General features: G+C 41.9%; 1 protein-coding gene across 7 annotated transcripts in view; it reads left to right on the plus strand.

Annotated features, from left to right (window-relative positions):
• The window catches only part of LOC140425346 (triple functional domain protein), an 801,905-nt gene that overhangs the window by 70,348 nt on the left and 715,017 nt on the right, over positions 1-16,540 (plus strand). The window contains exon 2 of one of the 7 annotated variants that reach the window (XM_072509512.1): positions 4,506-4,685. The exons of the other annotated variants lie outside the window; for them this stretch is intronic. The gene's annotated coding sequence lies outside the window, so the exon portion shown is untranslated. The remainder of the gene's footprint in view (positions 1-4,505; positions 4,686-16,540) is intronic. 7 annotated transcript variants of the gene reach the window in all.

Genomic DNA, 16,540 nt, shown 5'->3' on the forward strand with positions numbered 1-16,540 from the left:
TAACTTCTAACAGTGTAGAAGAGCCAAAGTAAGGGTATAATTTCAAGGAAAGTGACTGTTAAGTGCTTTTGTTGTGTTTCCTCAAAGCATGACATTTAATGGGGTGTGTATTTTACAACAATATTCGTAAAGTGGGAAAGTAAGAATAGGTTTATTATGTTCTCCAACTCCTTCACAGTGTACAAGAATGTTGCACACAATTTACTGGAAAATGTCCTTGAACCTTTTGCTAAGAACCAAGCTTTCATGGGCTACTGTTATAGTTGAAGGTTGCCGAGCTACCAACTCTATCCCTCTCCCTGGCAACAGTCTGAGATTAAGCCAGCCTGTTTGCAACCTTGGTGCCACATCGGATTACCAGACGAACTTTCGACTTCATATTCGTGGGATCACTTCAGGCTATTTCCACAACCGTAACATGATCCAACTTCGTCCATATCTCTGCTGAAAGTCACATCCATGCCTTCTTTACCTCTAGACTCAACTATTCCAATGTTTCTCCTGGTTGGTCTCCCACATCTACCCTACTTGAGTTGGTCCAAGCTCCGCTGCTTGTATCTTCACTTGCAGCAAGTCCCATTTGCCTACCACCCCTGTATTGGCTCCAGGTCAAGCAACACCTTGATTTTAAAATTCTCATCATTGCTTTCGGATCCCTCTGTGGCCTTGTCCTCCGTATCTCTGACATCTCCTCCAGCCCCACAATCCTCCAAAATATCTAATTCTCACCTTTTGTGCATTCCCAGTTATAATTGTACTACCATTGATGGCGATGCCATGAGCTGCCTGGGCCTCAAGCTCTGGGATTCCCTTTCTTTGACCTAATATCACTTTCTGTGGCTTCATGTTATACTTATAATGCTCCGACAAAGTGCCATGGAACATTTCTTTGTATTAAAAGTGCTATATAAAATCATTTGTTACATAAAAGATACAATAATCCAAAATAAGTACATATTTGTGAGTAAGTTCGCATCCATAGTTCATATTATTGAGCTCCGAATTAAGATGGGTTTTTATTTGTTGTGTGTAAATAATATGCCATATGGTATGTCTACATTTCTCTTTCTTACAAATAAGTAACTTTACAAATGCCTGTAATAATTTAAAACAAAAGCCTGGCATAGCGTAGTTGCTCAAGGAGAATTCAGTGATCAAAAATGAATTTGGAGATATGTGGAATAAAATATTCTGAAGAATCAGTTTGTGAAATGCCCTTTTGCACTTGCAAATGATTAATGGGATAGGTGATTGCCATGTCTGCTTGGAAGTATGAAGAAGAAAGTAGTAAGTCTAAATTTCAACCAGTGTGGGCTTTGCACCATCGACCTGTGGAACAGTTGGCCCAAAATAAGAAATACAAACTGCAAAGCCGCTGTGTGGGAAATCATATATATGATTGTGCATCCTACTGCTCATCGATGCTCCATAGTTTCAAGACAGCCTCTCCACTACTTGTCCAAGATCAACAAAACCATTTGGTGTTTAAGCACTTAATAATTAATTAATTTCAGGGTTTGCTAAATTCCCCCCCAACAACATTTTATTTTGTTTTTCCCAAGTGATATTGATGTTGGTTCCACTTCCATATCACAAATGTTTGGAACAGCAGATAGTGAATGGAGAGGGGAGGAAGAGATCACAAAGTATAGAATCGTAGAACAATTGCATCACCGAAGGAGACCGTTCAACTATGATGGTTCTCTGTAGTAATAATTTAGCTAATTCCACTGGACCCTTTCCCATGTTCCTGCATTTTCTCCCTTCAGATGCTTACCTAATTCAGTTTTGAAAGCCACAATTGCCTCCACCTTTCAGGCTGATAGTGCACGGTTTTGGTGAGCTCACATCTGGAATACTGTGTGCAATTTATGTCTCCACATTTAAGAAAACCTGTACTCTCATTGGAGATGGTACAACAAAGTTTGAATAAATTTGTCCCATGTTTAGGTGCTAAGTAGGTTAGGCTTATATTGTCTGGAATTTAGAAGAATGAGAGGCGATCTCATTGAAACCTACAAAATAATGAAGGAGCTTGATAGTGTAGAAGGTAAGTGATTGTTCCCACTGGTCAGGAAGTCTAAAACACAAGCTAAGGGGACAATCATTTAGGACTGAAATGAGGAGAAATTACTTCACCTAATGGATTGTGAACCCTTGAAGTTCTCTGCCCCAAGGGTTGTGGATGCTCCATCGTTGAATACATTTAAGGCTAGGATAGACTGATCTTTGGTGTCTCAGGGAAGTAAGTGATATGGGAAACAGGTGGGAAAATGAGGCCCAATACCAGCTATGATCATACCACTCCTGCTCCTACTTGTGTGTTCTTGTCAGTAACCACTCGCTGCATAAGAATTTTTCCTCACATCGTCTCTTGCTCTTTTGCCAATCAGTTAAATCTGTCCTCTGGTTCTTGACCCTTATAGTAATGGGGACAGCTTCTTTTGTACTACTCTTGTCATGATTTTAAGCATTCTATCAAATCTTCTCTCAACCTTCCTCATTCCTGGAACTATTCTTTAAATCTTTTCTGTATCTTTAAAACCTTCATATTCTTCCTAAAGGGCAGTGCTCCAGATGAGGTTGAATCAGTGTTTTTCTGAAGGTTCATCATAACTTTCTTCGTGTTTTATGAAGTTTCATTGTAACTTCAATGTGGTTGAAGAGCATGATCTTTGTAGGCTTTTGAAGGCAGGGCAGGAAAACAATAGGGTGGAGATTTTGAGTGATGCAGTGGTAGATGCTAGGATAAGGAGTGGCGAACAAGAAGTGGAAGCAGGAGTAGATCGGATGACCACAGTAGACCATACTGGTAGACAGATGCAATGCCATGAAGGAATTTGAATTTGAGGTATAGAATCTTAAAGTTGATTTTCAATAACGTGAGAAGTTGGGGGTGCTTTTCGTCACTATTGCTCATTTGCTCATCATAAACACATGTTGGTGCAGTATAGTTCCCAGTTATATTGCTTTATTGGTCTTCGATTTACTCTAAATTGAAACTGGTTTGGTAAAAAATCATCAATAATATGAATAATAGTCCATCTTGGATGTCCTTTTTTGATTGGAAAGTGGAGAGTCAAGTCAGCAGTTTGAATCTTTGGCAACCTAGTAAATATTCCTGATTATTTATTAATGAAACTGGAGGGTTAGCTCCTGAAGAGAATACAGTTGCAGAAAGTTTGTTAAACTGAATACAGGCATAAAGATTCTGAATGCAGTTATTTTCCAGACTTTCTACAAGAAACATTGATAGAGCAGGTTCTCTTTTTGTCTCGACTAGAGAGCTGTACTTCCTTGAAGGTGTTCCACATGAATTAGGGAATGGGGGAAGATCATATGATGAGCCAACCTGCAGTGTTTACACACAATACCTTCGGGACAGTCCCAGGAGCTTTGAGGGAGAGAACATTTTCTTGCTCAGCAAATGATGCATGAAATGGAAATCTTTATTGATTTCAAGAAAGGAAGGTGTTTAAAAAGAATAGTTCCTTGGCACAGATTGCAAACACTTGGTTGGTATCAGCGGTTTTCATTCAAATATCTTGTTTCAAAAGCTGTCCTCGTATGTTCAAATAACACCATTTTAATTTTGCCCGTACCTTCAGAGAATATATCAATAGAAATTAATTGCTAGGCTGCACACTTCTGATTCCCCAATTTATTTTCCATTTGACTGATTTATGCATGGTGAACTACAGTTTCATGAACTCCCAGTCTTTTGTGCCCTTGATTGAGGTTCATTTTATTTTCAAACCTACACCTTAGCCTTGGGGTTTTTAGGGGGTTTTTAGGGGGTAGTTAGAGGGGTAGGGGTAGCAAGGAAGTGAATGTAAAGTTACGATATTATGGTTGAGTCCTTTGCATTATGTTTGAAAAAGAAAGAGACAGATATTTTCTGGTAGAATCATTGGACCCTGATCGAAATTGAGAAGCCGAGCTGTGTAAGTTTTCGATTCCACCAGCACAAGACAGCTGTGGCCAATTCTGCTGCGTTCGCTAAACGGGCCAAAGTCGGCACAGACTGGCCCTTTCTGATCAATATGCTCCATAGTGAATTTCTTTAACCATTAAGTCTGTGGTACAGCCCCTCTACACAAATATTTTTAGGCATGTTTGATTCTGACTTTTCGTGCGAAAACTGTCCCAGCTACCTGAAACAGGATGAGGGGCAAATATGTTTCCAGCAGAGCGAAACACTTACTGGAGAAACAACAAGCTGGAGAATCTAGGGGGAAGAAGTGAGACCAGGAAGTATGCATTTTTAAATATTGCATAGTTTTTTTTAAAGGATTCCATGACTAGTGGCCTACTTTCTAACGTTGAATATCATTAAAAAAAGGGAATATTTTTTAATATGATTTTTAAAATAAGGATGGGGTGAAACAAATCCAGGGTGACACAACATATCTTCCTTGCCTTTCCTCAATTTTGTACCATTGGGCTTTAATGAAAGTGAGTATTTTTTTTTAATTATAAATTTAGACCCAATTCTTTCTTTCCAGTTAAGGGGCAATTTAGCGTGGCCAGTTCACCTACTCTGCACATCTTTTTGGGTTGTGGGAGTGAGACCCACGCAGACATGGAGAGAATGTGCAAACTGCACACGGGCCGGGATTGAATCCGGGTCCTCGGCACTGTGAGGCAGCAGTGCTAACCACTGCACCACCGTGCTGCCTATGAAAGTGAGTATTTATGCAATAATTCAAGTAAGTAATCTTGCATGATTAGCAGGATATACTATTTCTGAATTAATTGATGTATTTAAATGTACTTATTGACACCGCATTGTGTTCTGAATTTATGATATACGTGCAGTACCGGAAAAAGATGAGGTGATGCTCAGTATTGGTATTTTTAAAAAAAACTACATCCTCAGTGCCATAGCAAAATCAGTTCTTGCATAGCAACTGAAAAGCAAAGTATGTCTGTCAGTTATTGTATTTGCTTGTCTGTATTTAAAAGCATTTTGTGTGATGTAGTCCTGTAGAATTCTGTTGACTAGTCATAGATTGTAAAATCGTAACCATTGTCCCTTCTGACAATTACCTCATCGTGAGGCGTAACTGCTGCCCACCTACATAGTAGCCAGCAAGTTTTACAACAATCTGCATTGACCATCATACAGATTTCCAATTTGTAATCTTTCCTTTCTCAATAGCATATTGTGCCTGGTATTTATGGCAAATCTACTGAGTGACACAACACCAAATCATGCCTTGCTTTGTCGCCTTAATCTTCTGGCACTTTCTCCTTTGAACATTTCATCTTGTTCTTGGCTTTCGTTCTCAACCACCCACCCAAGTACCCCGCCAAGATTCTTACCGAGATATCTTCACTGCGTTCCTCCCTCACACTCTCCACCGAACTTGTCATCTTGGTGTTTTAACCTCTATCTCAATTCGTCATGCTCTGCTTCCACCAAGTTCACTGCCCTCATATCCTCCCTTAATCTCTGCCGCCATATTCACATCTAATCCCTCGACCATGCCATGTACTGTGGCCCCTCTAAACCCATCTTGTCAATCACAGATAAAGCCATCTCTGTTTACCTGTATTGTTCTCCACCAAACCACCACTCCCCCAATCTTACCTCCTGTGATTGCCTTTGGGGGAAGGTGAGGGGGTGCTAAATCATTTACCAATGCACTTTAAAATCCCAACTGGTTAGCCTTTAACCCTCTGTTCACCACCACATTTCTGTAGTTACTGATCTGTTTGTTCACACCCAATCTCACCCTGAATTCAAATCTTTTTCTAGTTTCTCTCCTATGCCCCCATATTTCATCTCCGAGCTCATCTTGCACATGAGACCCACCCCTGCTCCCTTTACCCTGTTCCTACAAACTGTTGACCATCAGTTTTCTCAATCTGACCCCCATGTTAGTTAATATTGTTAACTTGTCAGGTGCTGGACCCTAATCCTAAACCTCTTCAAATCTACTATCACCACCCCCTCCTCAAATTACATGTTTTTACTTCCAAAGTCCGCACCCAACCTTCCTGCAATTCCATGTTTGAATCCCTCCATTCAAGCATCTGGCCCTGCCACTGAAAGGGCCGTATAAAATGATATCCTTGTTGACTTTGGCAGTGACAAACTTCTAATTCTTCTTGAAGTGTCTGGTGCCTTCAACTTGGTTGACCAAACTGTCTTTCAACGTCTCTTCTCCACTTCAGCTGTGTGGGACTGCCCTCTCATGGTTCCACTCTTAGCTTTGGGGATGTAACTAGACAATCGCGTGGATTGGCTTTTGTTACTGTAGTGTGACATCTGAAGTCTCCCAAGACTCTATCCATGACCACCTAGCTACTTCCTCTAAATAGGCACTGCTTGACCAACAACCATTAGTCAGATTTTTGATCTGCAAGGGAGTCAAGGGTCATAGCGGAGGGTAGGCAGGGAAGTGAAGTTAACGTCACAATCCGATCAACCATGATCTTATTGAATGGTGGAGCAGGCTTGGAGGGAAAACTGGCCTACTCCTAATTCTTATGATGTTATGATCTTTGAATGCAGGGTTTTTCAAGCTCAGGGTTGCAACCCGCGGATGAGTATGGGTTGTGGAGTGATCGGTCTTGGTGTTCCCGATGTGGGAAGATGCGGCCAATGGCCATGACCGGTTTTTAAGAATACCAGCCGCGGACAGTCTCCGATTGGCTGTTGGGTACGAGCGGGTGGGGCGGCGCAAGGCGGGCTGTGTGCTGGTCACTGCATGCATGGGGGGAGGGGCTGGTGGGTGGCCAGGTGGGCACACAATTATCGGTGGTGGTCCCAGCTTGGAACCTTGCCCTGGTGCTTAACCTCATGCTGCTTGGCTCGTCCCCCGCCACCAGTCAGCAGTATGTGACCTGCGGCTCCATGGTCAAGCTGCTAATGACAGGCACAACGTTCGCTTACACTTCCACAACATGAAGTATGGGTTGGAAAGTGGTCAGCAGTGTGCGACTGGGGTGAATGCATCTGATGACAGTAACAGCTACTGGACAGTGAGAGGGAAGCCAGGCCAGGGTCATCAGTGAGGAAGACTGATCAAATGAGGCCGACCAATATGGCTGACACACGTCAACACTGGAAGAAACCTACACAGTCGTCACATTGTGTCACCACTCTCTGGAAATCAGGAAGTAAGTGCTTTTGGTGAGAATGGAGAAGGAGATGACTTGGATGTTTGGATAGTTCATAAACTTGGAAAAATCAGGTACAGTAAATAAAGTTTCAAAGTCAGAAAAGAAGAATTTTAGCCGCAACCGATCTTTAAGTCCCGAAGACATGCTTTAGGTGATTTGGACATTCTGAATTCTCTCTGTGTACCCGAACAGGCGCCGGAGTGTGGCGTCTAGGGTATTTTCACAATAACTTCACTGCATTGTTAATGTAAACCTACTTGTGACACTAATAAAGATTATTATTATTAAAATACAAAAAATGGAGTCTTTCTGCCAGAAGCGGTGGCATGTACACTGACGTCACACACCCTGTAAGTCTCTGCTTTCGTTGCAAAATCACGGAGGAAAGATTCCCCCAATTTGTAGCTGCCAGTAAGTAAGCAACAGGACTGTAAGAATAACTGAAGGTTATTTCAGAGATGAAATAACACAAACAGGCCAGGATATCACAACTGAATCTACTGGAGAGAGTCCACGGCTGGACAAAGCAGTACTAGTGATAGCTATGTACAGAGCTCCAGGACCTCTGGTGAACAACCCATTGAGAAGAAACTGAAATCAGGAACAAAGCAGTACAAAGATAATTTCTTGAGGTATGGCTTTAATTGTGCTGGTGTAAATCAGGATGCAAAGCCCATGTGTCTTATCTGTAGGGAAGTACTGGCAAATGAAAGTTTAAAACCGCCAAAACTTAAAAGGCATGACGGGTTCGAGGACAAACCTCTTGATTATTTTCAAAGGATGCAGCGAGAACGTAAATCGTCAGCTGAAGTCCTTAGCAGAAATGTAGCATTGAATGACAAAGCAAATGAGATTGTGAGAGCTAAGCACGATCATCTGTCACAGTAAAGGTAAGTAATAATTGTGTGTCATGAAGGTCATCTAGTATGGGTCATGAAGGTCAGGTCCCGGGAAAAATGTTTGAAAACACTTTTTTAAATATAAATGTTTTTTATTGGGTTTTTGAACAAAGTATATTTGCCGTTATGTACACAGAAGAAGAGAAGGGCACACACACACAAATCATAAAGGGAAAAAAGGTATCAACACGAGAGAAATACAAAATCAATTATTTACACACACAAGTAGGCATCTGTTTGTGGTGGGGGGAGGGGGGGCGGCGGACGGATATACATTTGAGTGCCGGAGAGACAATACTCGAATGGGTCTGGTGCTGGTGTTGTCCCTTGCTTCTCCCGGATGGATTTTGCTACCGCTGTTGTCTCGTGCTCACTTCCGCTTCAGCCGGCCCTCCCGTCTTCCGCCTATATTCTATAGGAAAGTAGCTAAAGCACCAGAGGGAGAGATAGACCGGGGGGGGGGGGGGGGGAAGAGAGAGAGACGACAGCTAAATCTGAGAGGAAGGAAAGGCAAACCCAGGGGGGTGGGGTGTGAAGGGGGGGCGGAAGAAGGAAGAGATAGGCAACAATAGAGGAGAGCCTGGGGGGCAGGGAAACGTTAACAAACTTGGCATCCACAGGAACTGTAAAAACACTGTTTTAATGGATGAGCAGAAGCTCCCTCCGAATAAATATTGGGAACTCTGAAGCCATTGTCCCAATCCTCACCAAAAACTATTTTTTCTTTCTCTGGCAACAGAATCTGGACCAGACTGTTAATAACCTTGTTGTCATATTTAGTGGTTAATACTGCTGCCTCATAGTGCCAGAGACCTGGGTTCAATTCCGGCCTTGGGTGATGGTCTGTGTGGAGTTTGCATGCTTTCCCCATGCCTGTGTGGATTTCCTACGGGTGCTCTTGTTTCCTCCCACAGTTCAAGGGCTTGGAGTGGGGGATTGGGCCTCAGAAGGGTGCTCTTTCGAAGGGTTGGTGCAGACTCGATGGGTCGAATGGCCTCCTTCTGCACTCTAGGGATTCTACGATCTCCTCCAAATGTTTTTGGATTCTATGATTCTATGATATAGGCTGGTAGATAAATTGACCTTTTGTCAAACATAATGCATTGAACAGATTGGTGTTTGTAATGTTAACTTTTAACTTGGTAACTTTTGAGCAGAATTTGATTGAATGTGTGGATTTGATCCATTTCACTGAGCCACTGTGCCACCTCCTATATTCTAATTGAAATGCGGATTTAAGAGAACATCGCTCCCCCGGGTTAAGAGATTTGCTGATGATTGATGGACTCTCAGTATAATCAGATCTAAAATTCTGAAGTAACGTAATGACCAATCACTAGATTTTGTAGAACATAGTGCATTGTGTACTTTAGACAGGACCTTGTATATCAGATTTTTAAATCATATTAGCAATTGGAACTTTAATCATTGATGATCATCTAAAAAGTTATGAGAAGAAATGACAAACTATGATGATCTTCAAGTATACATTTATTATTTTGTGCAAGATGCTTTTCTATGGCATGGCGGATAATGTGTGCCAGAATGTGACTCTTCGTAATATGTGGTGACGCTAATCACTGCTAGTATTCCTGGTAGTTTCAATTTGTATCGTATTGTATTTGAACAGGCTATTTTAGATCCAGCCTTGCGAAATGAGACGGGGTTAATTGTTAACCTTGCAGTAAAGAAACCTGGGGAGGTGTGATATTATAGAATTTGATCCTGAGTTTCTGGGTGTTTGAGTTAAGTCTCAAAATCATGTCTTAAATATAAACAAAGCAAACTACCGAGGTATGATGGGCAAGTTAGCAAAGGTAAATTGGGAAACTAGATTTAAAGCGATGATAACATATAAGCATGGGAAACAGTTAAAGGATTAATTCATAATTTCTTTCTGCATTCATTGAAGGAACAAATGAAAAACACACAAAAAATAGGAAAACATGAAAAATAGTCCAACTATGGGTGACCAGAGAAGTTAAAGAAATAAAAACCAAAAATGCAGGAAAAGTCAGACGTGGCACCATCTGTGGAGTGAGAAACAGAGTTAACATTTTGAATCTATGACACTTCAGAGCTAAAGAGAGGGAGAAATGTGATGGACTTCCTACTGTTTAAGGGAGAAGAGAGCAGATGGAGCAACATAGGTGGTTAGGTTATAGGTGGGAGCTAGGAAAGATTGGACAAATATATCATGCAAGACAAAGGAATTGTTGATGGAAGTGTTAAAAACTTACAGTGCTGATAGTAGCATTAAGGTAGGGTAGCGGATCGGTGGTCTGTTAAAGCAAAACTTAAGAGCAAGTGATGATTGGGGGTGGATGGGGCGGTGAGGGGGGGGGGGGCGTGAAAGAGGAATTGGAATAAAAAATGGGATTAAAGAAGTGGGTCATGATGGAGAAGAGATTTCATGCTCTGAAGATGCTGAACTCAATCCAGAAGGCTGTAAAGTGCATAATTGGATGATGAGGTGCTGTTCTTCTAGTTTGCATTGGGCTTCACTGGAACACTGCTGAAAGTCAAGGACAGTCATGTGCATGAGAGCAAGATGATCGAGTTCAAATGGTAAGCTGCTGGAAGGTTGGGGGTCATGCCACTATCAGTACCTTATTTAGCTTTTAACACGTGTGCCCATGACTAGTTTGTCCAATCTCTCCTAGCTTCCACCTATCCCATACCTTCTATTTTGCCCCACCCCCTCTTAAATACTATAAAATCCGCCTAATTTCTCCCTTTCTTCAACACTGAATAAGAGTCATATGGACTCAAAACGTTAACACTGTTTCTCTCTCCAAAGATGCTGCCTGACAAGCTGAGCTTTCCAGCATTTTCTATTTTTATTTCCGAAATTTCCAGCATTCATAGTATTTTGCTTTGATTTCTGGGAGCTTAAAGATAGTATTGCATTCGAGGAAGAGCCTTGTAAGTTGGCAAAAAGAATAGAAAGCCCAAGGATTGGAAGGATTGTGAAATTCAACAAAAGATGACCCAATAATTGATGAAAAAACTAGCTAGAAACACAAAAATAAATTGTTAATATAACCTAGGTATAGTATGTAAAAATAATGTGATTACCAGGAGTAAACGTGGGCTCATAGAGACAGTTGTCATAATATACACCAGTATATCATGGTGCAGATACGCACACACTGATGGACACACAGCAAGACCAATCAACACACGCAACACTGCAGCCAATCACCAGATAGAGCACACTCCCTATAAAGACAGGGGGCATCAGAGTTCCCGCTCATTCGGGATGCAGCCTCCTAGAAGGACAGAGCTTACAGCTTACAGCACAGATCTTCACCATATGCTGAGTGCATAGACTGGTTAGGACAGGCATAGGTCTTTAGTTTAATCTAACATTGTGTTAACCCACAGTGAAAGTATGTTCAACAGTTTCTAACTTAATAAAATAGTGTTGCACTATTTTAAGTGTTGGTGGCCTGTATGTGTTCCACGGATCCAGAGAACCCAACACATCAAGAGTGACAGGAGAAATTATAATGGAACATGGGGGAGACAATAAACAAGTACTTTGTATCTGTCTTCACGGTAGAATACTCAAATAAAACATTCTGGAAGCAGTGGGAAACAAAAAGTCTAGAGAAAAAGAAACTTGAAGATCAGTAAAAAAAGATATTTTTGGAACTAAAAGTTAGTAAGTTCCGCTGACTTGATGGTCTGCACCATAGGGTTTTAAAAGATGTAGCACCTGAGATGGTTGACGAAGTGGTTTCAATATTCAAGACTTTGTCGATCCTGGAATACTCCCTGGGGATTGGAAGTTAGCAAACATAAACACTAATATTAAATACGGCGGGAAAGAGAAAATAGGAAATATTAGGCCAGGTAACCTGACATGACTGGGAAGGGAAATGCTAAAATCCAGTATTGGGGGAAATGATAATAGGACACTTAGAAAGTTTATGGTATGTTTGGACAGAGTCAACAAGGATTTATAAAAGGGAAGTTATGCTTGACACGTTTGTTTGGGTTTCTTGAGGTTTAACTGGAAGGATAAATGGGAACCAGTGGATCTGGTATACTTGGGGTTTCAGTTAGGAAGGCAAATGGTTTGTTGGCTTTCATTGCAAGAGGATTTGAATATAAGAAGAATAAAGATGTCTTGCTGCAAATGTATAGACCCTTTTGTGACCGCACTTCAAGTAATTTTGGTCACCTTACCTAAGGAAGGATGTACTTGTCATAGAAGGAGTGCAATGAAGGTTCACTGAACTAACCCCCTGGATGGCAGGATTGTCCAAGAGGTGATTGGGCCTGTACTCACAGTAACTTCAAACTTGTGACAATAAAAGATTATTATATTATTATATTCTCTAGAGTTTGGAAAGAAGAAAGGCAATCTAATTCCAACATACAAAATTTTTACGGGGCTTAACAAGGGTAGATGCAGGAAGGTGTTGTCCCTGGTTGGGGACATTTTGTTTCAGAATAAGAAGTAGGCCATTTAGGATATGGATGAAGATAAATTTATTCACTGAGAAGATAGTGAATCTTCGGAATTCTCCACCCCAGAGGACTGCAGAGGCTCCGTCATTGAGTATATTCAAAACAGCAATTGATTGATTTCTAGATATTACAGATATCAAAGATATGGAGAAAATGGCATTGTAATAGAAGATCGACTATAATCTAATTAAGTGGCAGAGCAGGCTTGCGGGGCCAAGTGGTATACGCCCCTTATTTCCTGTGTTTCTTCCTATTTGACAAGGTGCCGCACAAGAGAGTGTATAAAATTAGCACTCATGTGATTTGGGTGATAAATTAGTATAGATTTGAGGATTGGTTAATGGATAGAAAACAGCAAGTAGGAATAGGCTAGCTATTTATGGTTTGGCAGGCTGTAACTAATGGGGAACCGCAAGATCAGTGCTTGGCCCGTGGCTATTTATAATCTAAATCAATGACTTTCACGAGAGCCCGAGTGTATGTGATCAGGTTTGTTGATACAATGCTGAGTGCGAAAATGAGCATTGAGGAAACGCAAAAAAAATCTGCAAATGGATTTGGGTTAAATGAGTGGGAAAGAATGTGACAGATGGAATATAATAAATCGAATATAAGTACGAGAAGCTCATTAACATCTTTGTCACTAAGATTGAGAGCAACAATCAGCTGCCGTTGCTCCTTCCCTCTTATTTCCCGTCAATTGGGACAAGCTTTCCAGAAGATTAGTTTCTCTCCTACCTCCCATTCTGCCCTCTCAGAGTCCATCTTGCCACAAAATCTGTTGTCTGCTTCCTCAACCCAATTCCTACTCATTGCTGACCAGCAGCCTCTCATCCTGGATCAGATGTTAACTGATATGGTTTTCTCTCGCTAACTACTGCAACCCTCTCCTTCAAATCCTACATCTTTTCCTCAAAAGAAAAAAATCAAACCTTTCCCCCTTTCTATCTTTGCAAACTACTGCCTAATCACCACCCACCTTTCTCCAAACTCCCGGAGTGTCTTGTTGCCCCATAAATCTGTATCCACCTTTCAGGGTACTCTGTGTTTGAATCCCTCCCATCAGGTTTCTGCCCTTGTTTCCGTTCCAAAACTGTTCTTCTCAAGTTTCAAATGGCATCTTATGTGATTGTGATGAAGGTAAACTATCTTCCTTATCAATCTGTATGCAACCTTTGAACACACCATCCTCATCCAATGCCTCTCCACCATCATCCAGCTGGGAAATCCTTCTTCATGCTCATCCTTCCCTATCTTCATCTTCAGCTGCATAACCCTCCGAGATAACTCTGCTCCTTCAGTTCTACTTTTTTCTGCATCCCCAAGGTTAATTGCTCTACAAATGGTGGCATGCCTTTAGGACCCAAGGCCCCAAACTCTAAAATTCCCTACCTATTTTATGATAATATTGCATGACTTTATAGGTGCTATGTAAGTAAAAGCTGCTGCATAATATGGAGAAATGTGATGTTATCCAATTAGGTAGGAAAAGTAGAAAAGCAGAATATTATTAAAATGGTCAGCGAGTAGGAAACGTTAATATTCAGAGGGACCAGGAATCACAAAGTTAACATGCAGTAACAGCAATCAATTAAGAAAGCAAATGGTATATTACCATTGAATCTAAAAGGGATTGTGAGTGTAAGAGTTTAGAAGAATGAAAGGTGATTCCATTGCTATATATACAATTCTCAATGACAACATAGATGCTGGGAGGCTGCTTCTCACAAGAATTAGGAGCAGGAGTAGTCCAGTCAGCCCTTTGAGCCTGATAAGATTACGGCTAAGCTAATTGTGGCCTCAACCCTACTTTCCTCTCTAATCCTTGTAAACCGTCGATTTCTTGTCAAATAGAATCTTTCTAAGTTGGCCGTAAAAGTATTTGTTGACCTTGTCTTCACTGCTCTCTGGGGAAGAGAATTCCATAGACTAATCATCCTTTTAGAGAAAACTTTTCTCCTCTCATCTCTATCATAAATGGTAGACCCATTATTTTTATAGTCTCTCAGCATCCAGCCAGTCAAGTTCCCTCAGGATCTTTTATGTTTCAAAAAGGTCATCTCTCACTTTTCTAAACTGCAGTGAATAAAGGCCCAATCTGTCCAGCATTTCCTCATAAAAGAGAACCCCATCATCCCAGGATTCAATCAAGTGAACCTACTCTGAACTGTTTTGAATGCAATTATTTCTCCTCTTAAGCTAGTCTCGATGTGGACATGCCGACGTTAGACTGAGGTGGGCACAGTAACAAGTCTTACAACACCAGGTTAAAGTCCAACAGGTTTATTTGGAGTCACTAGCTTTCGGAGCGCAGCTCCTTCATCAGGTGATAAAGGAGCTGCACTCACTCACCTGATGAAGGAGCTGCACTGTGAAAGCTAGTGACTACAAACAAACCTGTTGGGCTTTAATTTGGTGTTGTAAGACTTGCCAGTCTCAACAATGGTGACCTTGAAACCATTGCTTAAAAAAAAATAAAAAATAAAAATTTTTTTTTTTAATAAAGGTTTTCATAAAATATTTATAACAAAATGAGAAAGAAAAAAGAACCCAACAGGGTATGCAGTTCTGGTCACCCTATTATAGAAAGGATATTATTAAACTAGAAAGAGTGCAGAAAAGATTTACTAGGATGTTGCCAGGACTTGATGGTTTGAGTTATAAGGAGAGGCTGGATAGACTGGGACTTTTTTCCCTGGAGCGTAGGAGGCTTAGGGGTGATCTTATAGAGGTCTATAAAATAATGAGGGGCATAGATAAGGTAGATAGTCAACATCTTTTCCCAAAGGTAGGGGAGTCTAAAACTAGAGGGCATAGGTTTAAGGTGAGAGGGGAGAGATTCAGAAGGGCCCAGAGGGGCAATTTCTTCACTCAGAGGGTAGTGAGTGTCTGGAATGGGCTGCCAGAGGTAGTAGTAGAGGCGGGTACAATTGTGTCTTTCAAAAAGCATTTAGATAGTTACATGGGTATAGAGGGTTATGGGCCAAGTGCCGGCAACTGGGACTAGCTTAATGGTAAAAACTGGGCGGCATGGACTGGTTGGGCCAAAGGGCCTGTTTCCATGCTGTAAACTTCTATGATTCTATGATTCTATGAAGTACAAAACACAACTAAAAAAGGCAACTCCCCAAACCCCCCACCCCGTACATAAATAATAAATTAACATTAACACCCTGACTTAACACAACAGGTGTATACACCCCCTCAGACACTCCAGTGTAAATATCATAAACAAAAATAAAGTAACCCCCCCCCCCCGAGCTGCTGCTGCCATTGACCAATGTCTATCGTTCTGCCAGAAAGTCTAAGAACGTTTGCCACCGCCTGAAGAACGCTTGTACCAACCATCTCCAGGCGAATTTCACCTCCTCCAATTTAATGAACCCTGCCATATCGCTGATCCAGAATTCCACGCTTGGGGGCCTCGCATCTTTCCACTGAAGGAGAATCCTTCGCCGGGCTACCAGGGACGCAAAGGCCAGAATTCCGGCCTCTTTCGCCTCCTGCACTCCTGGCTCCTCTGCCATCCCAAATATTGCGAGCCCCCAGCCCGGATTGACCCTAGATCCTACCACCCTCGACACCGTCCTCGCTACGCCCTTCCAAAATTCCTCCAGCGCTGGGCATGCCCAGAACATATGGGTGTGATTTGCTGGGCTCCCTGAGCACCTAACACACCTGTCTTCACCCCCAAAGAACCGGCTCATCCTTGTCCCGGTCATGTGTGCCCTGTGCAACACCTTAAACTGTATGAGGCTGAGCCTCGCGCACGAAGAGCTCACCCTCCCTAGGGCATCTGCCCACGTCCCCTCTTCGATCTCCTCTCCCAACTCCTCCTCCCACTTACCTTTCAACTCCACCACCGAGGCCTCCTCCTCCTCCTGCATCACCTGGTAAGGTTCCGAGATCTTCCCCACTCCCACCCACCCCCCGAGAGCACCCTGTCCTGTACTGTGTATGGCCGTAGCCGCGGGAATTCCACCACCTGCTATCTGGCAAACGCCCTTACCTGTAAGTACCTGAAGGTGTTC

This window comes from Scyliorhinus torazame, chromosome 6 (genome assembly GCF_047496885.1).
Source record: "Scyliorhinus torazame isolate Kashiwa2021f chromosome 6, sScyTor2.1, whole genome shotgun sequence".
Classification (NCBI taxonomy): domain Eukaryota; kingdom Metazoa; phylum Chordata; class Chondrichthyes; order Carcharhiniformes; family Scyliorhinidae; genus Scyliorhinus; species Scyliorhinus torazame.